This window comes from Canis lupus, chromosome 2, assembly GCF_003254725.2.
Source record: "Canis lupus dingo isolate Sandy chromosome 2, ASM325472v2, whole genome shotgun sequence".
Lineage (NCBI taxonomy): Eukaryota > Metazoa > Chordata > Mammalia > Carnivora > Canidae > Canis > Canis lupus.
This window is the reverse complement of record NC_064244.1, coordinates 37,145,535-37,155,890: the sequence shown is the minus strand read 5'-3', so window position 1 is coordinate 37,155,890 and position 10,356 is coordinate 37,145,535.

Genomic DNA, 10,356 nt, shown 5'->3' with positions numbered 1-10,356 from the left:
AGCCAAAGGCAGATGCTCAACCACTGAGCCACCGGGGGTCCCTAATAAACAAAATCTTTAAAATGTTTTTTTCATCAATAAGAAGGTAAACTACTTGACATGATTTTGTATGTGTGGAGCCCTGGATCTCAGGAACATTGCCAGAGAAAGGCAAAATCATATTTTTACTCAGCTTAGTCATTTGTTAGGAGTTAGAAGTTTTACTGAAGTTTTACTGAAAACTTTTACTCAATCTCCAAAAGAGATTGAGCTGAGTGTAGTGTGGACAAAACTACCATATTCAGTAGGTCTGAGATTTTATAGAAAAGTGGTTTCTTTATGGCACTTGTATTAACACAGAAGGAAAAAGCTAGAGCATTAAAGTCAATACAACTGTCTTTTGCAGTCTTAAGTCCATGGAAGAATGACTATAATTGCTTGTGTACACACTGTTTGGCTGTTTTTCCTATGGTCTTTGAAATCTTAGACTAGGGGGTAAAATAAGTGCTTCATTAAGGAGGATCTTGCAGAATTGCTTTGGTTTTGAATAGAAGTTGGTCATTTTGGAGTTGCTTCGAACAATGGCACACAAGGATGGGGTGGGATCAGTCTGGCAAGGGTGGCATATAAAAAAGAGGTTCAGTGTAGAGAATTTAAACAATTATAAAATGAACTAAAGATTGGTCTGCTTTTTATTATTACCATGTGTCAGTAACTGTAAACCAGGCCAGCACTAAAATAACATTTTTACCAGGGGAAACTGCTCACACCATCTATTGCCTTTAACACCATCTACCCCAAAATCCAGTTGGATGACCTACTAGGCTTCTCAAGTATTTATTAAGGACAGTTTTCAAGGGCTTTCAGGGTAACAGGGGATGTGCCATACCAGATAATAAAATCACAGTTTTTACAAGTGCATTGCCCAGGAAAATGAACCAGAGGCTATTATTTGTGACCTGAAAAATGGGTTCGGTGATTCCAGGAAAGCTTCATGCAAGAGCTTGTGGAGATCTTAAAAGGATGTGAGCAATATGATGTAACTAGGAAGGAAAATATTCCATGCACTGTAAAAAGAGGACAACAGACCCCAAAGCCAGAGAGGTGAACCAAGAGTGGGAGATGACCTCAGGTAGAGTCTAGTAAACAACAGGTCAGTCATACTGGTGTAACAGGCACAAGATTCAGACAACAAATATATTTCCAACTGTGTTGTAAGTTACCAGATCCCTGTGAGTATTAATACCACATGGTCAAAGCAATGGTTGTAGAAACAATACCAATCATTGATGAATAATGCCATGAGTTTCGGTAGGGAAGAAATTGGCTAAACCCCATCATAATTCATATGCAGCACACAATCACTGTTAAAGGTACAGATTTTGTAGGCCATGACTGCAGGGCCTCATTACACTGGACGGTGTTGGGTTCTCCACCCAGCAGTTTTGTGAGACAATTTTGACTGTGTTGACCTGCAAACAGCAGGTCTGAGCCTACAAATGATTTTGGGAGTGGTTGTAGGGCTTCAAATACTAGATAACCAGTCTCAAACTGCTTGACCTTTACCTTGTCTAGTTGAGCATGCCACAAGCCCTTGGTTTTTACCAGGTCTCTTTATATCACTGTAACTCAATCAAATGAGATGTCATTTAAGACCCTTCTCCTGCTTGCCAATTCAGGTCAAAGCATCTACAAAGAGACCTGTGTAGATATTTGAGAGGGAAGCACAACAGCTTGGTTCAGACACCCTAAGAAAGTTATGGAGATGATATGGGATTGAGGAAAAATAAGCATGTAGTATCACTTAAAACAATGAGAACTGCTTCAAAATCTAATGAAACCTCCTTTGCAATGGCATTAACCATAGTCCTCCAACCTCAGTAAAAATAGAGAAGTATTTCTACTTCTAATCTGCAAACATTGCTCATTAGTCCTTAGGAAGCTTTGATTTCATGCCTGCTGCTAACATCAGTAGGCCCCCATCTCACTGTGTTGGCCTATCTAAAAGTTGGAAGTCAATGATGAATGTGAGCTTACTTCTAATGTGTTTTTCTCCTGCTGCAAATACATGTTGCATTTCTTGAGGGTAAATGTAGGAAGGAAGGAATGGTCATGCAATCTATTATCTTCCTCCATTCGAGGCACAGCATGAGAACTTCTTTGGCAGGAAGTGAAGAGAAACTTGCCCGAGAAAAGCTCTGCACAAATTCCCATCCCTGCTTTGCCAACCAAACAGACCAATGTTTGTCGAAACCTTTTCTCTTGAGTTTTTTCTAAAGTGTAGCTTCCAAAAGCAGAGGGAGAGAGGAGAAACCACCCAGGAAGGGCACTTAGGGAAGTGATGTGGGACAGCATTTGTTACGAAGGGGAAGCCAGGGTGGTAAATGGGCCCTACATTTGAGCCAGAATTGCAGTTCCATCAAGATCTCTAACTGGTGAGTCCAAGGATCCAAGAATCTAAGGTTAAAGCCTTTATCCTAAGAAAAGACAAAAGCTTCACCACTCAAACTCACTAGGCAGCCAAACTTGTAAGTGGAATTTTAAACACACGTTTGGCAAGTTTCCAAAACTCTTAATTTTTAAAAAATCCATTAAATAAAATCCTTTCAGAAGATCAGCATTTCTTTGAGCATTGCTGAAATTTTTTAATGTTCCTCTTGGAGGCATAAACAATCAATGCAACCATTAATTTGAGGGCCTTTCTCTCTGGCATTGGTGCAAATTGAAAACGAATAGTTCGAAAGACATTTTGACTAATCAGGTCAGGGGGAAAAATGAATAGTGTTCTTCACAGCCCTGCCAGAGGCTTTGTTTTGCTGTGAGTTTTAATTTAAGGAAAACAAAAATGAAGGGAGAATAAAAGAACAGAGAATGTCAGTACTGCTTTCTCCAGTGATAGTTTGGTAAACCTTGCCAATAATTAGATATTTTTATTGGATTTAAATATACTGGACCCATTTTCCTTTTGCTTTCCTTTGCATTACTATATATTATCTTACTTTTACATTGTTTGGGGTGGAAATCTGTTTCAATCTCCAGCACTTGGGGCTTTATTATATTAGTGATTTTCTCAATTTCTGAAGCTGTACCATTGCATTGTAGACCTTGCAATATTTTAAGTTGCTGGTTATCATTCAAATGTTTTATCTCTCAGTGAATCAAGTTCTGCTTAAGGAATCCCCTTGTACAGGGAAAACTTTGAGAAAGCTGCTACATTTTTCTCTCAAACTAAGACCTAACTTCCATCTCAACTGTGCTTTCTCTTTCTGGGTGGTGGCCAACAGAAAGAGAAAAGAGATCCCTCATAACATTTTATAAGAGCTTGCCTATATGAGGCTGCATAAGCTCCAGTTTGGAGGCATAGAAAGCATTTTCTCAATTATGCAAATTAATGTGTTAGTGATATGAAACTTTACCTTCTTGAACATCAAATCACATTATCATCTAGTTTTTTGTGTTAAGCAGATGTCTGCTGGAGTCATAGCTAGCGTTTTGGATTTTTGTATTTTCTCAACAAGAAGCTATGGGTGGAAAGAAGGTACAGGAACTTGTATAATTTATAGACCAACAGCACATTGAAAGCTCACACTAACTATTAAGAAACATGGGAATGGATGTTGGTTTTGAAGACTTAGAGCCATGAGGCCCTCACATTATGACTTATAAAATCACTCTTTGTTTCCGAGTTTGAAATAATCTTCACAGCCTAGGATTTGTGGATGTGTGTAAGAGTTGTTTAGCTGTGGTTCTACTTTGCTGCTCACAATCATCAGGAGAGCTTATTGTCAGTTTGCCTTCAACATTTCATGGTTGCCAGCTCTGAGCTCTTGGATATAGCATGAGGGTAAGTCTTAAGTCCTCTTGGCTTCTTTGACCATCACAGGTTGAGAAACTCATGATGAATCCCAATTCTCTAGTGTACCTTCCTGTAGATGATGGGCAAGTCCTTGCAAGACATATGTACCACTCATTTGACAATTCTACTGCCTGAGGGTGGTAGCTTTGTAATTTAAACTCATTAGTGGTGAGGAAGAGATTAGCTCAAATGACTCTCAGTAATGGAAGTAGCCAACAGGATTATCTGGGATCAAGGAGGGAGGGTGTCTGTCAGCCCTACTGTCACTCAAAAAGAAGTCTAGCTCTGAAATATGCAGCCAACCTCCCAGACAGAGGCTCTACCTCATTCTCTATTTGTTCACCTAGTATTTGTGTGTTTCTAGAAACTAGATTTTATTGGCTTGGCCACCATTCAACACTAGGCACTCTTGTTGGGCAGACTTCATACTAGATGATTTTAGGGGCAACTAACTTCTCTAAAGTGTCTAGTGTGACCATATCATGTACTCCTACTTTTGGTTGGTGACTGTCCAACTTTCCATTGCCTTGGAATGCTCTTTCCCTAGCTTTCACCCTTCAAATCTAACCTAACGTTACATTCTCAGAGAGGGTTCCCAGGACACTTTAGAGAGGGAAAGAGGTTATTATTTATAATTAGGCAGGCACAGTAAGTAGCCCAGGACTGCCCTGGGAAAACTGAGATATCTTGTCCCCCCACTTATGACCTACTTATGAACTACCAGGCAGCCTACATCACTCCTTGTGATTGACCAATCACCTGTGGTCAATAGCAGGCTGGTTTCACTGAAAACTTACTAGTCACAAAAACTGAAATAGGAAGGAGCCTATTTGGAAAATTCACAAGGAAGAAGGAAGCCTTGATAACTAAGATCTCCTGTATCCAACCAGTCTTGCTGATTCTATCTCTCAAAGATCTCTCTTACCCATCCTGATTCTCTACCCCCGTTACTCTTACCTTGGTCACAACCACCATCATCCTTCCCTCCAGACTATTGTGGTAGCCTCCTAATGTTCTCTCCAGTCCTGTCTTGCTCTCCTCTAATCAATCCTACAGTTGTCATAGCAATTGTCCCTCAGCTAAAATGTACTGTTCCGGACCCTTGGGATCCAGAAGCGAATGGGCAGGGCAAGGTCAGACTTCCAAGGTATGTACTTTGCAGCAGCCTAGACGGATGACAAACTAGTAATAAATTCAGATTTGATAAGAACCATGGAAGTGAGCAAGAGTGAGGTAACAGGGAGTAGGGGTAGCAGGGAGGAGGCTACTTAAGTGATCTGGGAACCCTCTCTGAGAAAGTAATGTTAGGTTAGATTTGAAGGGTGAAAGCCAGGGAAAGAGCATTCCAAGGCAATGGGAAGTTGGACAGTCACCACCCAAAAGTAGGAGGCATTCAGGTGTTTTCAAAAAGCAGAGCAGGAGGCCTGCGAGCCTGGCACAGCCACCAAGGGGCAGAGTAGTTTGCAGTCAACTCCGAGGGTAAGTGAGTACCAGTCGTTGAATGTCTCGTTACCCGAGGTGCGGGGCTTTCCTTGCTCCTGGAATAAAACCCCAAAGTCATTTAGAACTGTTCAGCAGAGGAACTGATGGAACCAGTTATCTTTTTATTCACCTTGATGCTTGTTTCTATATGAAGAACAGATGGTGGGTAAAAGGAATACCAGTTAGAGAAGCCGAGAGTCCTCCTTCTGGTGGAAGAAGATGAAGGCTATGGGAAAGAAGTGAGCTTTTTGATATGTTATCCCATCAGTGGCATTTATAGCTACTTAAATAAAAAGATTTGCAGTTAAATTTTAATCTTTCAGATGCATCACATTCTCCTTTTATTTTTTTTTTCTTGAATGCATAATTATTGCCATATTTTTATTTCCTTTAGTGTTTATTAAACCTTTGTACTTTGGGGAAAAAAAAGTATCTTTGATTTGTGGTTTTTGTTCATGGAGTTTTGTATACATTTTTATACTCTCCAACCAGGAAGTATTTAATGTTAGAGAATAAATATTGAAATTTCTAAAAATGCCTATAAATGACTAGAAAGTGGCTAGAAAATCTATAAGTCTAAAATTCAGTTCCTGACACTGGCTTTAATTAGGAAAATCATGAGTTTCCAACTATCTTGATATGTTTCTGTGTGCCAGGAAGACACAGGCAATTCTGATGTGTCTGGACCCACTTTCCTCATGCTGGCTGTCAGAAGTCTGCAGGAGGAAATACCTTCTTGATTAAATTCTCCAAGGCTGACATTTTTTGTTGTTCACCCTGCTGAATGCTTTCACATGTGTGTTTTGCCGAGTCAGAATTCTTCACTGATGTACACGATAGTTATTTTCTCGGATGCGTGAAGTTCTTTTGGCCACTAGGGTAGGGAAGTTATTTGAATTATGTGAATAACAAGCAGTTTTAGCTAGGAAGAGAGACCTGTTACCTCTTGGTCATTTAAAATGAATTATAGGTCAAATAATTACGACATGAGGAAAAGATTGCCATCATTTTACAAATTTCTGATTTTTACGAGGGTCCTGGCCCCGCCATATTTCTTCCTAAGGAACATTTCTAAAATAGAGTTGTAAAGAGTTCAAGTCTCTCACCCTATCATTTTGGCAGGGGGAGACTTCTGCCCTTTTGTGGGTGCATTGAATTGATCTTATCTGCAGATCATCTCCTTGGATTGTGTTTTCACTAGACATGCCCTTGGGGAAAAATATTGTCAAAAAAAAGTCATGTTCTAGACCCACCCAGAATGATATAATATTAAGTACTTTCCCTACTCAACAGTGATACTGTTTTGAGAACTCACAGCTGGTTTGAGTTTAGTTAAGTCTAGTGTTTTCTTTTTCTTTTTGGTTTGTAATTTCCCAGGGGCCTGCTACCTTTGTGCTTAAATTCAAGTGTAGGATTCTCCAGCAGAGAACACTAGCGGATAGATTTGAAGAAATAAGGAGCTCTGAATGAGAAACTGAGTTATATAGGCAAAGATTAACAGGTGACCAGGTTTTTAGTAGCTATGGAAATCTCTGTTTTGTTAAAGATATTACAAAATAAGTTCTTACAGATCTATTTGGTTAATAAAAAACAAGAAAAAATGTCTTCCATGGTATAGGCTCTCTATTTTGCCTTTAGCCCCATATCACATCCTTCTCTCCAACACTGACTTGCACGTTGTGAGCCCTGTGTCAGGTGTCTGTATCTGTGCTGCAAATAGGGTGACCCAATGGAACTGAGGCCTTTTTGGGATGTGAGACCAGAAGTGAAAGTGGGCAAGCCCTGGCAACTGGGGACAAATAGGTCACCCTAGGAAACACCCACCTGCTTGGTAGCCAATTACAAAACCGTAATTGCTCACAATTCTGTGGCTATATTGAGTGAGAGTTCTGCTGGTCTTACTGGGGTTCTCTGTAGAGACGCTTGGCTGATGCTGGATAGATGGAGATGCTGGGGCCTTAGGGTTCCAGGAGGACCTGAGTGGAAGCTGCAAGGCCTCTTGAAACTGTGCTCAAAAGTCCCATCTTGCTGCTTCTAATGCATTTAGTGATGAAGACCCAGAGCCAAACCAATTCAAGGACTGGAGAAATGGACTTCATCTTATGATGGGAAAAGTTGCAGAGAATGTGGCCTTTTTACATCTATGACGATTCTGAGCAGCCCGGGTGGCTCAGTGGTTTATCGCCCTTCAGCCCAGGCCTGATCCTGGGGACCTGGGATCGAGTCCCACATCAGGCTCCCTGCATGGAGCCTGTTTCTCCCTCTGCCTGTGTCTCTGCCTCTCACTCTCTCTCTCCTCTCCCTCTCTCTGTGCCTCTCATGAATAAAAAACAAAATCTTTAAAAATAAATAAATCTATCTATGAGGATTCTGAGATTGAGTAAATTCATATAACATTACCACGATCACATAGCTACCAAGTGGCAAATCTGGGATTTGAACCCAGGTTTAGATGCCTAAAAAACCTAGAAGTTTTTCATGGATTTGGGTTACCATGCCCAACGGGGGTAGAACTATCTCATCTAATAATTCAGGGAGCAAATGGACATTTTCTAGGGTGGAGTAGAGGAGATAGGGGTGCAGAAGGAAGAAGATGACAGAGAAGACTGATCTGTGAGGTCTAGATAATCAACATCACAGAAATTGGTCTGCTTTTGTTTTGAAAATATAATTCATACTTGTCTGATTCTATAAATACATTTGGCCTCCTGCTTTCCTCCCACTCCACTCAATGCAAGCTTATCCCCCAGAGGAAATTCTTTAGTGGGCCTCAGATTTATTATTTTCTTACACACTGGCCTCATTTTTTCCAATATAAGCATTTGGATCATCTTCAACAGTTGAGGATCTGAAAGACAGTTTCTATAAGTCAGTTGTTTTCAAAGTGTGGGAGTCCCTGAGACCCTATCATAGAGTCTATGGAGTCAAAGCAATTTTTATAACACTAAGATATTATTTGCTTTTTTTCTGCCCTTGTTCTCTCTTGAGTGTAAGGTGGATTTTTCCAGAAGCTACATGATATGTGATATTGCAATAGATCATAGACAAATCAGATAAAAGAATTCTACTCTCTTCTTAGAATTCCACTCTCTTTTAGTAACACAGACTTTAAAGAGACTTGAAAAAAATGCAAAACAAACATTTCTCTGTTGTTTTCAGAAAAGTTATTTTTTAAGTTTTTTGTCAGGGATTTGTTATTTTTAAATAATACAAACATTTTTAAGGTTTCTTGTTTAATTTCTCATAGGTAAAATACATATTAAACACATTTGGGGTCTTCAATAATTTAAGATAGCATCTTCAAAGCAAAAAGTTTGACAGCAAGATGATTTTCACCAGTCTTACCAGCTGCTACCTGCTCAGCTCCTGCCATGCCCAGGCCATTTCTTAGACATTCTGCTTGAATCCTCCCAACAACCCTGTCAGGAATGTACCCCATGGATCCCCAGCCCCAGAGGCACAGACTGGTGCTCAAAATCATTAGTCATACAGCTTGTATTCTGTGGAGCTACATTTGGAAGCTAGTTCTATCTGACTCCTGAGTCAATCTTGGAGGAATAAATAACCTCCTCGCATGCAATACGCTTTTCACTCTTCTGGTCAGAGGGAAAAAGGGAAGCAGAGCTCCAAGATGACTTGGATGAATTATTGAAATGGCTCAGGCAGTCAGAAACCATGACTTCCTAAAGCTGTCTGACCTGTGAAGAGTCCACTAGTCATAGTGAAGTTGTCTTTTCAAATTGCCACTCTGTGAGAAAGGAATTCTTTCAAATTCAGGGGATGCTCTGATCCTGGTAGGTTTTTGCCTCCTTTGTAAGTGGTGTTTCAAGTCACCCATGATGCCAACTCTACTGAGCCCACCACAAGGACAGAAAATGTGCTTGTATAATGATCACATTCTAAGCTACTTTACAAATGTTTACTGCCTGAAACCTATCTTCCAGTCACTTTGAAGTTGAGCTTGTGCTTTCTGATTGTGTCTCTTTCGTGACAATAAAGCAGTTGCTAGGACTTCATCGGGTAATGATGTGCCAGGTCCTGAGAGAGAGTCCATGTCATGCTCTCTCAAAATCCTCAAAAGAGTGGCCTGATGCAGCAGTATTTCCCTCCTTCCTGCCTTACAGGTAAGGAGGACGTGGCTTGCAGAGGTGCAGCTGCTGGCCTGAGGTCACCCAGCTCATAGGTAGGTGGTGAGTCGGGGGACCCAACCTCTGTTTGCAGGGTTTCCAGCCTCAAATTCTTGACCAGTATGCTTGCAGCATCTGAAAGGGAATGTCCATCTGTCTGTGGAAAAGGAATTCTTCAAAATAGACTTGAAGTAGCTCAGATAAATTAGGAAAAGGATACAATTTTACCTCCAGAGTTTTTTTTTTTTTAACCAAGTGATGCAGCCTGTCTACATAATGAGAAAATATTTTTTTTAAATACTGTCTTAACCCTTCACTTAACCCGGCAGCCAACAGTAGGACAGAGGGGAGCAAGGGTCCTCATCTCTATCTGGTACCAGCCAGGGGGATTTTAAGATAGCCAACAACGCCAACCAAATTTTGGGTTTAATTGATTCAGGCATGCCTGGCTTCTGCCCAGAGGGGCTGTCCTTCCTTCAGCTTTAAAATGTCATGGTCACACCAACTGTGTTAGAGGTGATGCGAGAGCAGGGGCTCACGTGTGTCAACAACAGATGTGCACGTCCCCGGGAACACTGGAAAAAGAGACTGATGGGATTTCCCGTAGGGCTGCACTCCAGGTGCACTTGGGAGGGGTGAGGACAAAAGCTTCTCACAATTTATATGTATAGATATGTATTTATTTATCTGCCTCTCACAATGTATATTGACCACTGAGCTTAGGCAGGTGCTTTCAGCAAGAGTTGCAGTTGCACATTCGGCTTTAGCAGCCTTGACATCGACTTTCTGATTCCTTGTGAAGATTCAGGTTTGCTGCTACTGTCATTAAAAGCCTAAGATTTTGGCAGAGGAAAAGAATCTAGCTTCGGGCTCTTGCACCATTTGATTCGCGTTGGTAAATTGTGTTTGAGT